Below are 17,635 nucleotides of genomic sequence, written 5' to 3' on the forward strand. Positions count from 1 at the left end.
CACTCAGCCTGCCTTTGGGAGCTGCTCAGACTGTTTTGTCCCGGCACTAGTTAGTGGACTGCAGAACCTCTTCAGAAAGATGAGAGTGAAGAAAACATGGTCTTCAGTTATCTTGAGTGCTGACAGGTAGCACATACCAGCTCAATGACACCTTAAAGTGAGGTCAAGAGGCTTCGAGTCGGGAGACTTAGTCATCTTATGCCTTGGCTGGGTTGGTTTCCTTATGTTAACCCTCCCTTGACCCCATTCTCCTTATCTGTGAAAAGGGAGAATCCAAACAAGAACTGTGCAGTAGGGTTATTGCACAGTCAATACAATAATGCCTACCAAGTGATTAATCAACACTAAGCCTGGAGGGAATGTTCTATTGAGGGGAAATAAACCTATTTTCTTGGTAATAGTAACATTGTGGTCAGAAGGGGGCATTTCCCTGTAGGGAGCAGAAGCAATCATCAGAGAATAAGTTATAGCACAAAGAACCTTCATGCAACTGATGGAAGAATGAATGGTCGGTACACTATCGCATGTAAGAGAATGATAAAGGGGCACTGGGGAAATGGCTCAATGGGCAAAGTGCTTACCGTAAAGTATGAAGATCCAAGTCCGGATCTCAGGCACCCACATAAAAAAAATTGGGTTATAGCAACAGGGGCCTGCTACCCCAACAGTCAACATGGGCAAAGACAAACAGATCTCAGGGGTTCCCTCAGGGGTTCCCTCAGGGTAGTCTATCCAAATCAGTGAGCCCCAGGCTAGTGGGATACCCCGTTGCAAATAAAGTGATAGAAGGAATATACTAGAAATTGGCTTCTTGCCTCTATACATGTATGCACAAACAAACATACCCACATGCATATGTATACATAACACAACACAATACACACACACACACACACACACACAAAGGAAATAAAATAATAAGTAGTCATCTCTGGCTTAGCTTTTTGGCCTCAGTACAAAAACAAAACTCTAACCAAATAAGGTAACAAGATGGACGTAAGTCTAGCCCAGAATGCACAGCAGCAACTTAGCATTAGCTTTGCCTGGCCTGATGGCTCCTGATCTGTTTAAGAAGAGAGTTTCAGACCCAAGGCCAGGGTATAACAGCCTCTCCTAGCATCCACAAGCCACATGGTAGCAGCTATTGGTACAAAAGGGAAGGACCACATACCACATACACCAAAAAGAAAGTCTTTCAGCCCAGGAGAACAACTTCTTCTTTATGTGTTTTATATTAGCCTTTTCTCAGGCAGGCATTTCTCCTGGAAACAGGATGGGAAGAGGATCTTCATCTCCATGGGTGAGGGATGATGGAAGGCAAAACTCTATGGTATTGTTCCTGGAGAATAAGACCTTCTGCTGCTTCATGCTGCCCACCCCATGCCTCTGCCTTTCTCCTTCCCTCTTTCCACCCTTCCTCGTGGGCACCCCTTCCAGGCCTTTCAGGAATGCCTCATCCCCTTCTCAGGTCTCCATGGCTGGCTTCCCCTTAGTGCTCCAGGGAGGCAGAGAGCCGTAACCAGATCTGGTGGACGATGGTATCAGTGGCCCCTAGTGACTGGCACTTTGACTAAAAGCCTCTTGTCCCTCCCGCACTGTGATTGAATTTCCTTCTCCCACCCAGCCTGAAGCTCCCTCCTCTTTTGAGGTAGGATCAGAGCCAAGGGGTACCTGTTGAGGTAAACCAGCCTCTGATCTGAGGTAGGCGCTGTCCCTGAGCTGAGCAGGCAACCTGGTTAGCGCTGGGCTGACAAGGAGCCTTGGTGAAAGAGATCTTAGGACACCTCTTTGGTCAGTATGATTGTTGGGTAAGGGGACTTAAGATAACACTTGGCATCACCCACAGTCTAGACAATGTCCAAGGAGACCAGAGAGCTGGAACCTGAATGAAGGTGGAAGGTGTAGGTAGCAATGCAGGGTGGGCCTCCTGCCATCGGAGAATGCTATGCAGAGGAGTGGGACTTCCAGAAGAGTGAAACACTGAATTTCATCTCCCACTTTAAAAGACAAAACCCTCAGACATAGTGAAGGACTCTCCTCTGTACAGGACCAATGAATAGCCAAGGAACCAGAAAGGGGAAAGGGCAAAAGCAAGCTGATGTCTAACTTCACAGATGAATCAAAATGCATCTGCTGGTGTTATATCTGTCTCTTCTTATGTCCCCAACAAGTCTCCCTGTCCTAATGTGATGCTCACTCAGCCTACAGGGACACTTTGTGAAGGAGCACAGTAAAGCCATTCCACTTCACTGACAACGGCAGCTGGGACACTGTCATCCAGGCTTCAATAGAAAACCTAACATTTCAGAAACCCATGTGGCTTCCTTTGATTTCCTCACAATACTAACTTTAGAGTTTACCCCTCTGCCAGGGCGAGGGAGGGGAGAAGGCTAGCATTTGTTATGGTCATACTGTGGGCACACATGACTTAACAGGTTAATTTTGCTTTCATCATTTACCAAAAAGTTCAAACTGGAAACCCAAGACCAACTGCCATCTCTCTTCCTTGGCTCACATGCACACAAAACTAAACCCCCTGCTGGATGTCACTTATTGCTCTGGTTTTGGTATGAAATGTCCCCTGATGTCTCATGGTGTGAACACTTGGTCTCCAGTTGATTAGAATCTTTAGGACATGGACCCTTGCAGAAGAAATATGTCACTGGGGTCAGGATTTGAGATTTTATTATTTTATAGCTCTCTTCTCCTTCTCCTCTTCCTCCTCCTCCCCCTCCTCTTCTTCCTCCTCCTCTCCATCCTCCTTCTTCTTGTCTTTTCTTCTTTTTTCTTCCTGTATGCATATGAAGTATGATCAGCCTGACTCCTGGATATCAAGGGGCTTCACCCTCCTGCTGCTGCCATGCATTCCCCATCGTGATGGACTGTACCCTTCTGGAACTGAATACCAAAGTAAACCCTTTCTTTCCTAACTTGCTTTGTCTCAAGGTATTTTAGCACAGCAACATACAAGTAACAAATACACTTGTTGTGGCTTGAATACGAATGGCCCTCATAGGCTCATATATTTGAATGCTAAGTCATCAGAGAGTGGCATTACTTGAGAAGGATTAGGAGGTGTTGCCCTATTGGAGGAATTGTGTTACTGGGGGTGAACTTGAGGTTTCAAAAGCCCAAGCCAGGTCTGTAGTCTCTCTCTACCTGCTGCCTGTGGATCAGATGTAGAACTCTCAGCTATTTCTCCAGCAACATGTCTACCTGTATGCCACCATGTTCCCCTACCATGATGATAATGGACTAAACCTCCAGAACTGTATGCAAGCCCCAATGCCCTTATAATATTTGCCTTGGTTAATGCTGTCTCTTCAGAGCTAGAGCACAGGGACTAAGACTCATCCATGCTCAAATCTAGTGTCTATTGGTATTTGAAAGCATAGCATTATTGACACCTGCACCAAGTGACCCAGATGAAGTCAATCTCTCTCCTCTTCTAGACCACATCTCTGTCATACTTTTGCTATCAACTACACTCTTTTGAAGTGTTTCTGTTTTCTTTAATAGACTATCAACAGCTGACAGGTTCAGCTACGCCTCACACCCTCAAGCTTATCCCATCTCTGCGTCCAGCGCAAGTAGAATGATTAAAATGACGAAATCAATATGGACACACCCAGGCTGAGCACATCCCTTACCGGTGTTAGGCCCAGCACAATTTCAGCCCTTTAACCTTCTACCGGAGAGTAGACTCTTCAGTTCATGTAATTACAAAATGACCTCCTGGAAAACCAACCGCAACTCACCTCCTTGTTTCTGTAGAGGTGTTGTAATGAACTGAGACTCAGCTGCGTTTTGCAGCTGGTGTTAAAGTGCAGCAGGAGGGTAGATTAGAAAAAAATTCACATCCTTCCCTAGAAAGGCAATCAACCATCGGTCGTTCTGGTTTTCAGGTGAGATCCATTGCTCTCAGTGTGATGCGGTCATAGACTCTCTGGGTTTTAAATGGAAAACATAGATTTTTGTGTTCCAAGATGCTTTAAGCACTTAACAAATACAGACTTGCCTAAACTGTACACGGTCCTCTGAAATAGTAAGGTTACTATCGTTCCTGTCTCAGAACGTGAGAAAAACCCATCAAACTCAGCCCTGGGGGTCTTCCTTGGAGATAAGAAGATCAGGCCTTTCTTTGTTGCCTGTCTCTTAGCCTACACATAATCTAAAATTCTCCTCCCCTAAATACACAAAATGAAAAAAGAAAAAAAAAAAAAAGAACAAAGCAAGCAAACCGAGAAAAGAGGAAACACTGTATTTTAGCTAACAGCCTCATGTATCAAGAGATGCGCTAGCGAGATTTATGTCAACCTGACACTCGCTAGAGTTATCTGAGAGGAAGGAACCTCAACTGAAAAACTGCCTCCATTAAGATAGGGCTGTAGAAAAGCCAGTGGGGCATTTTCTTAATTAGTGGCTAATGTGGAGGGACCCAGCCCATCGTGAGTAGTGCCATCGCAGGGCTGATAGTCCCCGGGTGTTAAAAGAAAGCAGACTGAGCAAGCCAGAGGAACAAGTCAGAAAGCAGCACTCCTCCAGGGCTTCTGCATCAGTTCCTACTTCCACGTTCCAGTCTTAGCATCTCTCGGTGATGAACTGCAGACTGCAAGCTGAAATAAACCCTTTCCTCCCCAGTTTGCTTTTGGTCATGGTGTTTTATTACAACAGTAGAAATCTTAATCAAGACAAAGGATATATCTAGCCTTGAGGGAGCTATACCTCCCCAAAACCTATATGACAGGCTAAAAATGCAGATCAACTGGCAGGAGTTGTGAATTTTTAAGGAAAAGTGTGCTAAGCATTGATTTTTTTGCTTCAATTATACAAAACATAATCAAGGGCTCAGTTATAGAATTAAATAAATACAAAACACACGAGGGTAATTATCTACTGGCCACATATTACTTATGGAAAATGACTCAAAGCCCTCAATTAACTTAACACTAACGGGGATTGCTTGGCCAAAGAAAAACAGTAAATTTGATGAAAATGACACGCGTAGCTCAATGTGTCTTTCAGTGCCTATAAAAGAATAATAGAGATACTGGGTGAGATAATAAGAAAGCAAAACACAGTAGTTTGATTAGTTAGGAGATTTAAAAAAAACTTGTAAAGGAAAGTGGCCACCTTACGGAGTGAAGGAAAGTGTTACCCCTCAGGGAGTGAATCTGCTCCCAGTGCTGCACAGTAAATACGTATATTTCTTTTTATGTATTAAATTTCATTGAGGTTCTTAATAGAAATTCTAATAAGATGCCAGAGAACTAGAAGACAGAGTTACCACAAACTGCATGGGCTGCCTGGGGAGAGTTAGCCGCTTCTTGAGGCAGTGTGACAGTGAAGTTCATGCATCCATTTCACTCAGCTCAGGGATAGCCAGCAGCAGTACGTTATTTCTGGGTATGCCTTTGAGGGACTTAGCATAGGATTTGACAGATGAGTAAAGATAATGGTCCTCAAAGAGAACACAGGGGACTGAAGAAGCAAGGATGTGAACAGGCTCTGGATTGGGATATTGATCTTCTCTTGCCCTTGGACCTGACACTTCCCATCCTCTGGCCTATATGAACATCAACTAAGACCGATGCCCCATGGCTCTCCTGTCTGAAACAGGACAAATCCCATCCTTTGCTTTCCTGGTTGTCCTGCTTACCACTGAAAGCTGGTAGGACAAAGCCTGTGTGTACCCCATTGGTTGTATTGATTGTTTCAATAGGGTTCTAAATAATTAGAGGTTTTGCAAAATCTCTGCTAAACAGAAGGGAACATGTCAGAAAACTCCATGTCCTGAGTTTTGACCCAGAAATGTTCTGAGTCCCATGGAACACTCCCATTTTTTGTGGATTTGTGTGGGAAGCCACATACGCCATTACAAGATGGTGCTGGCTACCCCTGGCCAACGCCTGTAAGTTTACGTAAACAACCAATGTGCGCATGTGCATAAGGGTTTCACACCAAGTCACAGCCCATCCTGGAGAATGTAAATGAAGCACTGAAAGCACAACCAATCAGGTATAGACATGCCACTCCTAGGTCTATATAAGCAGTGCCAGTTTTGGGGCTCAGGGTCTTTCTCCTTCACTATCAAGCTCTTCCAATAAATGTGTGCAGAAGAATCCTGTTGTGGTGTCTTCCTTGCTGGCGAGTCGGGCATCTACAAGTGGTGCCGAAACCCGGAACGAAACATCTTCAGGCACGAGTGAAGACCCCTGTTACAGGGAGGATTCAGAACTGCATCACAGGGAAGGAATAACGTAAGTCTCTGAGAGGTATGCTTCTGTTTGGAGTAGATCCTCTAACAGTTGCTTGTCTCATTCCAGTCATCTTTACAGTAGTCCTGATTCTGTGCGATTGCCTTAATTGCCATTGTCCAGGGCACGAGTGTGTTTGCTGGGAAGGGAAACTGAAACCAGGCACTCGTCTGCTTTGGAAACAAATTAGGGCTTGTATACAGGATAAGAAGTGTGAAAAAGAGGGACAAAGACTGTTGCAGGAACATCAGGAACATCAGGAAAGTATGTCAGAAACAGAGAAAGATGAGAGAGCAGGAGCACGCAGAAAACAAAAACTAGAAAAGGAAAGGAAAGAAAGGAAAGGGGAAAGGAAAGGAAAAAAGAAAGGAAAGAGGAAAAAAAAGGGAAGGGAAGGGAAGAAGGAAAAGAAAGACAGAAAGAAAGAAAAAGAAAGAAAGGAAGGAAAGAAGGAAAGAAAGAAGGAAAGAAAGAAAGGAAGGAAAGAAAGGAAGGAAAGAAAGGCTTTGGGACAAGTTAAGGTTCCTGGTTTTAGGACAAGTTAAGGTTCATGGTTTAAGGTTCATGGTTTTTTTTTTTTCCATTTTTTTATTAGGTATTTAGCTCATTTACATTTCCAATGCTATACCAAAAGTCCCCCATACCCACCCACCCCCACTCCCCTACCCACCCACTCCCCCTTTTTGGCCCTGGCGTTCCCCTGTACTGGGGCATATAAAGTTTGCAAGTCCAATGGGCCTCTCTTTCCACTGATGGCCGACTAGGCCATCTTTTGATACATATGCAGCTAGAGTCAAGAGCTCCGGGGTACTGGTTAGTTCATAATGTTGTTCCACCTATAGGGTTGCAGATCCCTTTAGCTCCTTGGGTACTTTCTCTAGCTCCTCCATTGGGAGCCCTGTGATCCATCCATTAGCTGACTGTGAGCATCCATTTCTGTGTTTGCTAGGCCCCAGCATAGTCTCACAAGAGACAGCTACATCTGGGTCCTTTCGATAAAATCTTGCTAGTATATGCAATGGTGTCAGCGTTTGGATGCTGATTATGGGGTGGATCCCTGGATATGGCAGTCTCTACATGGTCCATCCTTTCATCTCAGCTCCAAACTTTGTCTTTGTAACTCCTTCCATGGGTGTTTTGTTCCCAATTCTAAGGAGGGGCATAGTGTCCACACTTCAGTCTTCATTCTTCTTGAGTTTCATGTGTTTAGCAAATTGTTTCTTATATCTTGGGTATCCTAGGTTTGGGGCTAATATCCACTTATCAGTGAGTACATATTGTGTGAGTTCCTTTGTGAATGTGTTACCTCACTCAGGATGATTCCCTTCAGGTCCATCCATTTGCCTAGGAATTTCATAAATTCATTCTTTTTAATAGCTGAGTAGTACTCCATTGTGTAGATGTACCACATTTTCTGTATCCATTCCTCTGTTGAGGGGCATCTGGGTTCTTTCCAGCTTCTGGCTATTATAAATAAGGCTGCTATGAACATAGTGGAGCATGTGTCCTTCTTACCAGTTGGGGCATCTTCTGGATATATGCCCAGGAGAGGTATTGCTGGATCCTCTGGTAGTAGAACTATGTCCAATTTTCTGAGGAACCGCCAGACTGATTTCCAGAGTGGTTGTACAAGCCTGCAATCCCACCAACAATGGAGGAGTGTTCCTCTTTCTCCACATCCACGCCAGCATCTGCTGTCACCTGAATTTTTGATCTTAGCCATTCTGACTGGTGTGAGATGGAATCTCAGGGTTGTTTTGATTTGCATTTCCCTGATGATTAAGGATGTTGAACATTTTTTCAGGTGCTTCTCTGCCATTCGGTATTCCTCAGGTGAGAAATCTTTGTTCAGTTCTGAGCCCCATTTTTTAATGGGGTTATTTGATTTTCTGAAGTTCACCTTCTTGAGTTCTTTATATATGTTGGATATTAGTCCCCTATCTGATTTAGGATAGGTAAAGATCCTTTCCCAATCTGTTGGTGATCTTTTTGTCTTATTGACGGTGTCTTTTGCCTTGCAGAAACTTTGGAGTTTCATTAGGTCCCATTTGTCAATTCTCGGTCTTACAGCACAAGCCATTGCTGTTCTGTTCAGGAATTTTTCCCCTGTGCCCATATCTTCAAGGCTTTTCCCCACTTTCTCCTCTATAAGTTTCAGTGTCTCTGGTTTTATGTGAAGTTCCTTGATCCACTTAGATTTGACCTTAGTACAAGGAGATAAGTATGGATCAATTCGCATTCTTCTACACGATAACAACCAGTTGTGCCAGCACCAATTGTTGAAAATGCTGTCTTTCTTCCACTGGATGGTTTTAGCTCCCTTGTCGAAGATCAAGTGACCATAGGTGTGTGGGTTCATTTCTGGGTCTTTAGTTCTATTCCATTGGTCTACTTGTCTGTCTCTATACCAGTACCATGCAGTTTTTATCACAATTGTTCTGTAGTAAAGCTTTAGGTCTGGCATGGTGATTCCACCAGAAGTTCTTTTATCCTTGAAAAGACTTTTTGCTATCCTAGGTTTTTTGTTATTCCAGACGAATTTGCAAATTGCTCCTTCCAATTCATGGAAGAATTGAGTTGGAATTTTGATGGGGATTGCATTGAATCTGTAGATTGCTTTTGGCAAGATAGCCATTTTTACAATGTTGATCCTGCCAATCCATGAGCATGGGAGATCTTTCCATCTTCTGAGATCTTCTTTAATTTCTTTCTTCAGAGATTTGAAGTTTTTATCATACAGATCTTTCACTTCCTTAGTTAGAGTCACGCCAAGATATTTTATATTATTTGTGACTATTGAGAAGGGTGTTGTTTCCCTAATTTCTTTCTCAGCCTGTTTATTCTTTGTATAGAGAAAGGCCATTGACTTGTTTGAGTTTATTTTATATCCAGCCACTTCACCGAAGCTGTTTATCAGGTTTAGGAGTTCTCTGGTAGAATTTTTAGGGTCACTTATATATACTATCTGCAAAAAGTGATATTTTGACTTCCTCTTTTCCAATTTGTATCCCCTTGATCTCCTTTTGTTGTCGAATTGCTCTGGCTAATACTTCAAGTACTATTTTGAAAAGGTAGGGAGAAAGTGGGCAGCCTTGTCTAGTCCCTGATTTTAGTGGGATTGCTTCCAGCTTCTCTCCATTTACTTTGATGTTGGCTACTGGTTTGCTGTAGATTGCTTTTATCATGTTTAGGTATGGGCCTTGAATTCCTGATCTTTCCAAAACTTTTATCATGAATGGGTGTTGAATCTTGTCAAATGCTTTTTCTGCATCTAACGAGATGATCATGTGGTTTTTGTCTTTGAGTTTGTTTATATAATGGATTACATTGATGGATTTTCATATATTAAACCATCCCTGCATCCCTGGAATAAAACCTACTTGGTCAGGATGGATGATTGCTTTAATGTGTTCTTGGATTCGGTTAGCGAGAATTTTATTGAGGATTTTTGCATCAATATTCATAAGAGAAATTGGTCTGAAGTTCTCTATCTTTGTTGGATCTTTCTGTGGTTTAGGTATCAGAGTAATAGTGGCTTCATAAAATGAGTTGGGTAGAGTACCTTCTACTTCTATCTTGTGAAAAAGTTTGTGCAGAAATGGAATTAGATCTTCTTTGAAGGTCTGATAGAACTCTGCACTAAACCCATCTGGTCCTGGGCTTTTTTTTGGCTGGGAGACTATTTATAACTGCTTCTATTTCTTTAGGGGATATGGGACTGTTTAGATGATCAACTTGATCCTGATTCAACTTTGGTACCTGGTATCTGTCCAGAAATTTGTCCATTTCGTCCAGGTTTTCCAGTTTTGTTGAGTATAGCCTTTTGTAGAAGGATCTGATGGTGTTTTGGATTTCTTCAGGATCTGTTGTTATGTCTCCCTTTTCATTTCTGATTTTGTTAATTAGGATTTTGTCCTTGTGCCCTTTAGTTAGTCTAGCTAAGAATTTATCTATCTTGTTGATTTTCTCAAAGAACCAACTCCTCGTTTGGTTAATTCTTTGATTAGTTCTTCTTGTTTCCACTTGGTTGATTTCACCCCTGAGTTTGATTATTTCCTGCCGTCTACTCCTCTTGGGTGAATTTGCTTCCTTTTTTTCTAGGGCTTTTAGATGTGTTGTCAAGCTGCTAGTATGTGCTCTCTCCCGTTTCTTCTTGGAGGCACTCAGAGCTATGAGTTTCCCTCTTAGAAATGCTTTCATTGTGTCCCATAGGTTTGGGTACGTTGTGGCTTCATTTTCATTAAACTCTAAAAAGTCTTTAATTTCTTTCTTTATTCCTTCCTTGACCAAGGTATCATTGAGAAGAGTGTTATTCAGTTTCCACGTGAATGTTGGCTTTCCATTATTTATGTTGTTATTGAAGATCAGTCTTAGGCCATGGTGGTCTGATAGGATACATGGGACAATTTCAATATTTTTGTATCTGTTGAGGCCTGTTTTGTGACCAATTATATGGTCAATTTTGGAGAAGGTCCCATGAGGTGCTGAGAAGAAGGTATATCCTTTTGTTTTAGGATAAAATGTTCTGTAGATATCTGTCAGATCCATTTGTTTCATAACTTCTGTTAGTTTCACTGTGTCCCTGTTTAGTTTCTGTTTCCACGATCTGTCCATTGGTGAAAGTGGTGTGTTGAAGTCTCCCACTATTATTGTGTGAGGTGCAATGTGTGCTTTGAGCTTTACTAAAGTGTCTTTAATGAATGTGGCTGCCCTTGCATTTGGTGCGTAGATATTCAGAATTGAGAGTTCCTCTTGGAGGATTTTACCTTTGATGAGTATGAAGTGTCCCTCCTTGTCTTTTTTGATAACTTTGGGTTGGAAGTCGATTTTATCCGATATTAAAATGGCTAATCCAGCTTGTTTCTTCAGTCCATCTGCTTGGAAAATTGTTTTCCAGCCTTTCAATCTGAGGTAGTGTCTGTCTTTTTCCCTGAGATGGGTTTCCTGTAAGCAGCAGAATGTTGGGTCCTGTTTGTGTAGCCAGTTTGTTAGTCTATGTCTTTTTATTGGGGAATTGAGTCCATTGATATTAAGAGATATTAAGGAAAAGTAATTGTTGCTTCCTTTTATTTTTGTTGTTAGAGTTGGCATTCTGTTCTTGTGGCTGTCTTCTTTTTGGTTTGTTGAGTGATTACTTTCTTGCTTGTTCTAGGGCGTACTTTCTGTCCTTGTATTCCTTCTTTTCTGTTATTATCCTTTGAAGGGCTGGATTCGTGGAAAGATATTGTGTGAATTTGGTTTTGTCGTGGAATACTTTGGTTTCTCCACCTATGGTAATTGAGAGTTTGGCCGGGTATAGTAGCCTGGGCTGGCATTTGTGTTCTCTTAGTGTCTGTATAACATCTGTCCAGGCTCTTCTGGCTTTCATAGTCTCTGGTGAAAAGTCTGGTGTAATTCTGATAGGCTTTCCTTTATATGTTACTTGACCTTTCTCCCTTACTGCTTTTAATATTTTATCTTTATTTAGTGCATTTGTTGTTCTGATCATTATGTGTCGGGAGAAATTTCTTTTCTGGTCCAGTCTATTTGGAGTTCTGTAGGCTTCTTGTATGATCATGGGCATCTCTTTCTTTATGTTTGGGAAGTTTTCTTCAATTATTTTGTTGAAGATATTAGCTGGCCCTTTAAGTTGAAAATCTTCATTCTCATCAATTCCTATTATCCGTAGGTTTGGTCTTCTCATTGTGTCCTGGATTACCTGGATGTTTTGAGTTAGGATCCTTTTGCATTTTGTATTTTCTTTGACTGTTGTGTCGATGTTCTCTATGGAATCTTCTGCACCTGAAATTCTCTCTTCCATTTCTTGTATTCTGTTGCTGATGCTAGCATCTATGGTTCCAGATCTCTTTCCTAGGGTTTCTATCTCCAGCGTTGCCTCGCTTTGGGTTTTCTTTATTGTGTCTACTTCCCTTTTTAGTTCTAGTATGGTTTTGTTCATTTCCATTACCTGTTTGGATGTGTTTTCCTGTTTTTCTTTAATGACTTCTACCTGTTTGGCTGTGTTTTCCTGCTTTTCTTTAAGGGCCTGTAACTCTTTAGCAGTGCTCTCCTGTAATTCTTTAAGTGACTTATGAAAGTCCTTCTTGATGTCCTCTATCATCATCATGAGAAATGTTTTTAAATCTGGGTCTAGATTTTCGGTTGTGTTGGGGTGCCCAGGACTAGGTGGGGTGGGAGTGCTGCGTTCTGATGATGGTGAGTGGTCTTGATTTCTGTTAGTAGGATTCTTACGTTTGCCTTTCGCCATCTGGTAATCTCTGAAGCTAGCTGTTTTAGTTATCACTGTTAAGAGCTTGTTCTTCAGGTGACTCTGTTAGCCTCTATAAGCAGACCTGGAGGGTAGCACTCTCCTTAGTTTCAGTGGGCAGAGTATTCTCTGCAGGCAAGCTCTCTTCTTGCAGGGAAGGTACCCAGATATCTGGTGTTCGAACCAGACTCCTGGCAGAAGTTGTGTTCCACTCACCAGAGGTCTTAGGATCCCGTGGGGAGTCCCGTGTGGGCCCTTGCGGGTGTTGGGCAAGACTCTGCTGGCAAGGTAGCCCGGGGCTCGAGTGGAGTTGAAGGGGCTTGTGCCCCAGATCAGGCCCAGGTAGCCTGCTTCCCTATGTACCGCAGTCTCAGGTTCCGCGCGATTGGATTGGGGCAGGCGCTGTGTTCCACTCACCAGAGTCTTAGGATCCCGTGGGGAGTCCTGTGTGGGCCCTTTCGGGTGTTGGGCAAGACTCTGCTGGCAAGGTAGCCCGGGGCTCGAGTGGAGCGGAAGGCAGGTTCATGGTTTTAGGACAAGTTAAGGTTCATGGTTTAAGGTTCATGGTTTTGGGACAAGTTAAGGTTCACGGGTTTGGGACAAGTTGCACCAAGCACCATTGGGACTTGAGGTTTGCAGAGGAACAGAGGGTTTTACAAAGAGGGGTTTTGCCAGTTTGGAAGTTAGTGAGAAATTGCATAGAAGATAAAGATGTGGCACAGAACTCCAGAGAGTAATGAGGCACTGAATCAGGTGAGAGAGGAGCGCTCTCAATTGGTTTAGGCGAGAGGGTCTGTTTGTTTGTTTCCTCAGGATCATCGACAACAGCTGTGGGTCCCAGAATGGCTGACCAGAGCAATTCAAGGCAAGCAGAGCTATGAGGACGTGGATGTTCCTGTGGCTGGGAATGCTCCCGCTAGTGAGAACTGAAGAGCTACATTGGGGAATTATGTCTGTGTTCCTGAAAATCATACTGTTGACACATTCAAGTGTTTCCTCAATTCTTTACATCTAATGCTTCACTACCTCTTGGCTTACCTCTACATTTTCCTACTTTAAGGAGTGGGTGGGAGTTGTTCTTTTTGGCGCTGCCATATGCTGTGGATTGGTATTCATGCTTTGGTTGGTTTGCAAGTTCAGATCTCAACAGAAACGTGACAAGGTGGTCATCACCCAAGCACTCATGGCCATTGAACAAAGGGCCTCCTCTGAAGTATGGTTATCCATGCTACATAAATAATAGGCATTCGAGTCCTTAGCTCTAGCACCCCACGGGTCTGAGTACCCATTGGACTGGGATGAGTAAGACTCCATTTCCTTGATCAGCCTTGCACATCACTGAGGCTATGCCCATTGCATGCAATAGGGTGATCATGGTCTGCCAAAAATGAGATCCTTCTTGATCATTGCGAGCTGGAGAGGCTAGCAACTAGATCGTTGGATTAGGCCATAATAATAAAAAAGGGGGAGATGTGGGAAGACACATACACCATTACAAGATGGCGCTGGCTACCGCTGGCCACCGCCCGTAAGTTCAGGTAAACAACCAATGTGCGCATGTGCATAAGGGTTTCACACCAAGTCACAGCCCATCCTGGGGAATGTAAATGAAGCACTGAAAGCACAACCAATCAGGTATAGACACGCCACTCCAAGGCCTATATAAGCAGCGCCAGTTTTGGGGCTCAGGGTCTTTCGCCTTCACTATCAAGCTCTTCCAATAAATGTGTGCAGAAGAATCTTGTGGCGTCTTCCTTGCTGGCAAGTTGGGTGTCCACAGATTTGAGCTCCACTGTAGAAATAGGGCTAACTGCTTACTTTGATAGGAGTCATGTACCAGATTGGTCACAAAGCTGAGGGATGCCTTTCACTACTCATTGCATACCCCTGCTCCTGCCACCCTACCCTGTGGCCTCCAAGAGTGGCTTGCAGTCATATCATCACCCCACCATACTGTCGGCCAATGGGAGACATTGGTGACTAAATACAAGATCCTTGGTGGAATGAACTAAAAGCTGACACAGGAAAATATATACATGTAAGAGACAAAGGGTCCTAAAATGGTTGTCATCTATATCCTGGCCTCTCAGTTTAAAGCAATGATTCAGTTGTAGCTGAAATACATGTGCACACACACACACACTCACGCACGTATATGCACACATGTATATGCATATACTTATATACATGTGTACACACACATACATGTGAACACACACATGAACGCATGCAGACAGATACACACACAAGACTACTACCTATTCCTTCCTCATCAAATGTAACCATATCCTACATATTGGTTTTCTTGTTTAGTTTCACTATATTGTGTAGACACACAAACAAACTTTCATTTTTATTGTTGTTTACTTTAAAAAACAGAGGTATTCTATCTATGGGTGTTTTTGTTTGTTATTTTCCTTAACTCAAAAAGGTTTTCACAGAGTTAAAGCATCTTGTTGCCTGTTCTGTAACTCATGCTCCGACATGTCATTGTGTAGCTGTATACACCGTCCATACTATCGTAATGGGCATCGAGGCAATGCCCAACTTTTCTTATCATGGATACTGCTGTGAACATTTGATGGGCCTCCTGCTGCATTGATGCAAAAACTTCTACATGTTTCTCTGTCATTATTACAAACTGCCCTCCTTTTTTCAAGCCTCATAAAGCATTATCTTGTGTACTCAAAGCCTATTTATAGTGTCCCTATATTTTAATACTCTTTTTAAACTTTTTAAAATACTCTTTTAAAACTTTTTTTTCTTATATTCAAATATTCCTTCCGGAATCACTTTCTTCTCTTTTCTTCTATACTGGAATCCTCTGGAGTTACCCTCCTACTCTACTCCCTGGCCCTAAGATTCTACTTTGCATTTTCTGCCACGGATGTTTCACATCTGCTAGAACACCATACGCAGGGAATGGAGCCATGCAGCCCCTGTTCTACACGTTCCTTTTCTTACAACAGTGCAGCACTGTAGATTCATCCACACTGTTGTATGTAAATAATTATCCCTCTTACAGTGAGAAGTACTCTGTTTTACTGTTTTCACCTATTTTCCTGTTCACTGGATGATGACCATTTGGGTGTTTTATAAGTACTGGCTATTGCAATAGAACATCTAGTACAGTCTGTAGGGACATGTTTTCTTGTGTGTGTGTGTGTGTGTGTGTGTGTGTGTGTGTGTGTGTGTGTGTGTGTGTGTTGTGTGCCTGTATGTGCACATGTGTGTACACGGGTGTGCTTTCCAGCATGGACATGCATACAGGCCAGAGGTTGATGCTGGGTGTCTTTCTCCATTGACAGGATTCCTCATTGTCCCTGAAGATCACTGTTTAAACTACAGATGTCTATTCTACAAGTCCCTGGAATGCACCTGTCCCCCAACCCACTGTCCCTCACTGGGGTTACAGATGTGTGCCACTAACCCCAGCTCATTTGGGTGCTGAGGATCCTAGCTTCACACTTGGGCAGCAAGCATTTTCATATCTGAGATATTTCCTCGAGCCATGTTTTCATTCCTATTAGATGAAGTTCTCTGAACCATATGTCCCGTTTTTACATTTCCATGTATGTAAAACGTATGCAAAATGTATGAGGGCCCTAATTACCACATAACCTCTCTGTCACACTATGTCAGTCTCTGGTAACTTGAACATTCTAATGGCTGTACGATGGTGTCAGGGATGGTGTCAGGGATGGTTTCTTTCTGCCTGGCTTTGCATCTCTCTTTGGTAACATGTATCCAAAGTGTTTGTTCATTCTGCAGTCTGGTCTTTCGGCTCATTGGTTAGTATTCTTTCTATATTCCTAGACACAAGGGCTTTATTAGATATTGGTCCTATATAGATTCCTCTCCCAACCTAGCGCTTACTCTTTATTTTCTTGACAGTGTCCACTTTAGAATAAATCTTTTTAACTTTGGTGAGCTGTGAATTGGTATGTTGTGTTTGTTTGTTTGTTTGTTTGTTTGTTTATAGCTAGGTTTCTTATGTTTAAATCTGAACATTGAGCAGGAGAGATGGCTCAGTAGTTAAGGAGCACTGACTGCTCTTACGGATGACCCAGGGTTCAACTCTGAGCACCCAGGTGGCAGTTCACAACTGTCTGTAAAGATTTGACACCCTCAAACAGACATACATGCAGGCAAAACACCAGTGCACATTAAATAAAAATAAATAAAAATTAAAAATAAAACTGAACAGTATTACTAATAGACGATGGTGGTGATGGTTGTGGTGATGATGGTGGTGGTGATGGTGGTGGGTGTGGAGATGATGGTGGTTGTGGTGATGATGATGGTGGTAGTGGTGGTGGAGATGTTGTTGGTGGTGGTGGTGATGATGATGGTGGTGGTGGTGGTGATAATGAGATAGGTATAATTCTATCATCTCACAGCATGGTACATCTTCCATCATTTTCTCTGCATTTCGCTCTTATTCTTCTTCCTCCTCTTCTTCCATGTTCACTGCATTTGGTATCTACTTCTGACCTGTCAACTTTACCTCTTGGTTCAGTTCCATTAGTTGCCAAAGGCTTCACGGCTCTCCCCTTTAACTCCTCACTGATTATCTTACCACCTCCGCTCGCTGTTGGCATCTTCTAAGAAACCCTTGGTGCTACCCCTCTCATCTTTAGCTTTGACATAGATGCTGAGCAATATCTTACTACTTTTGTTGAGGCCATTTTAAATATCTTTGTAAAAGTTTTCCCTCTTTCTGAGAGTCCAGTTACGCGTATTTTTTTAGACTGGCTGGGATTGTTCTATGTGTCCATAGGAGAGGGGTGGCCTCGGTTACTCTATGTGCTGTGCATTTTGAAGTCTCCTAGGGCCAGACACTCTGACTCTTTTATCTAATCTTCAATTAATCATATCGAGGAAATTACTTTTTAAGTTTCATGTCTTTCATGTCTTTAAATCTCCTATTCTCTTGGCATGTCTATGTTTTCAGCCACCTGCTTGAATATATGGAGTATATTCTTATACAGTAAATTCGCACTTGTCTTAACATCTCTTGTTTGCTGCAGTCATGTGCTCTTCTATCTATATATTCAGTGATGCTTATGTTGGCCATGGTCCTTAGGCTCCTGAGAGTTACATGCCTGGTGATTTTTTTGGTTTGCTGCCA

This window comes from Mus musculus, chromosome 7 (genome assembly GCF_000001635.26).
Source record: "Mus musculus strain C57BL/6J chromosome 7, GRCm38.p6 C57BL/6J".
Taxonomy (NCBI): Eukaryota; Metazoa; Chordata; class Mammalia; order Rodentia; family Muridae; genus Mus; species Mus musculus.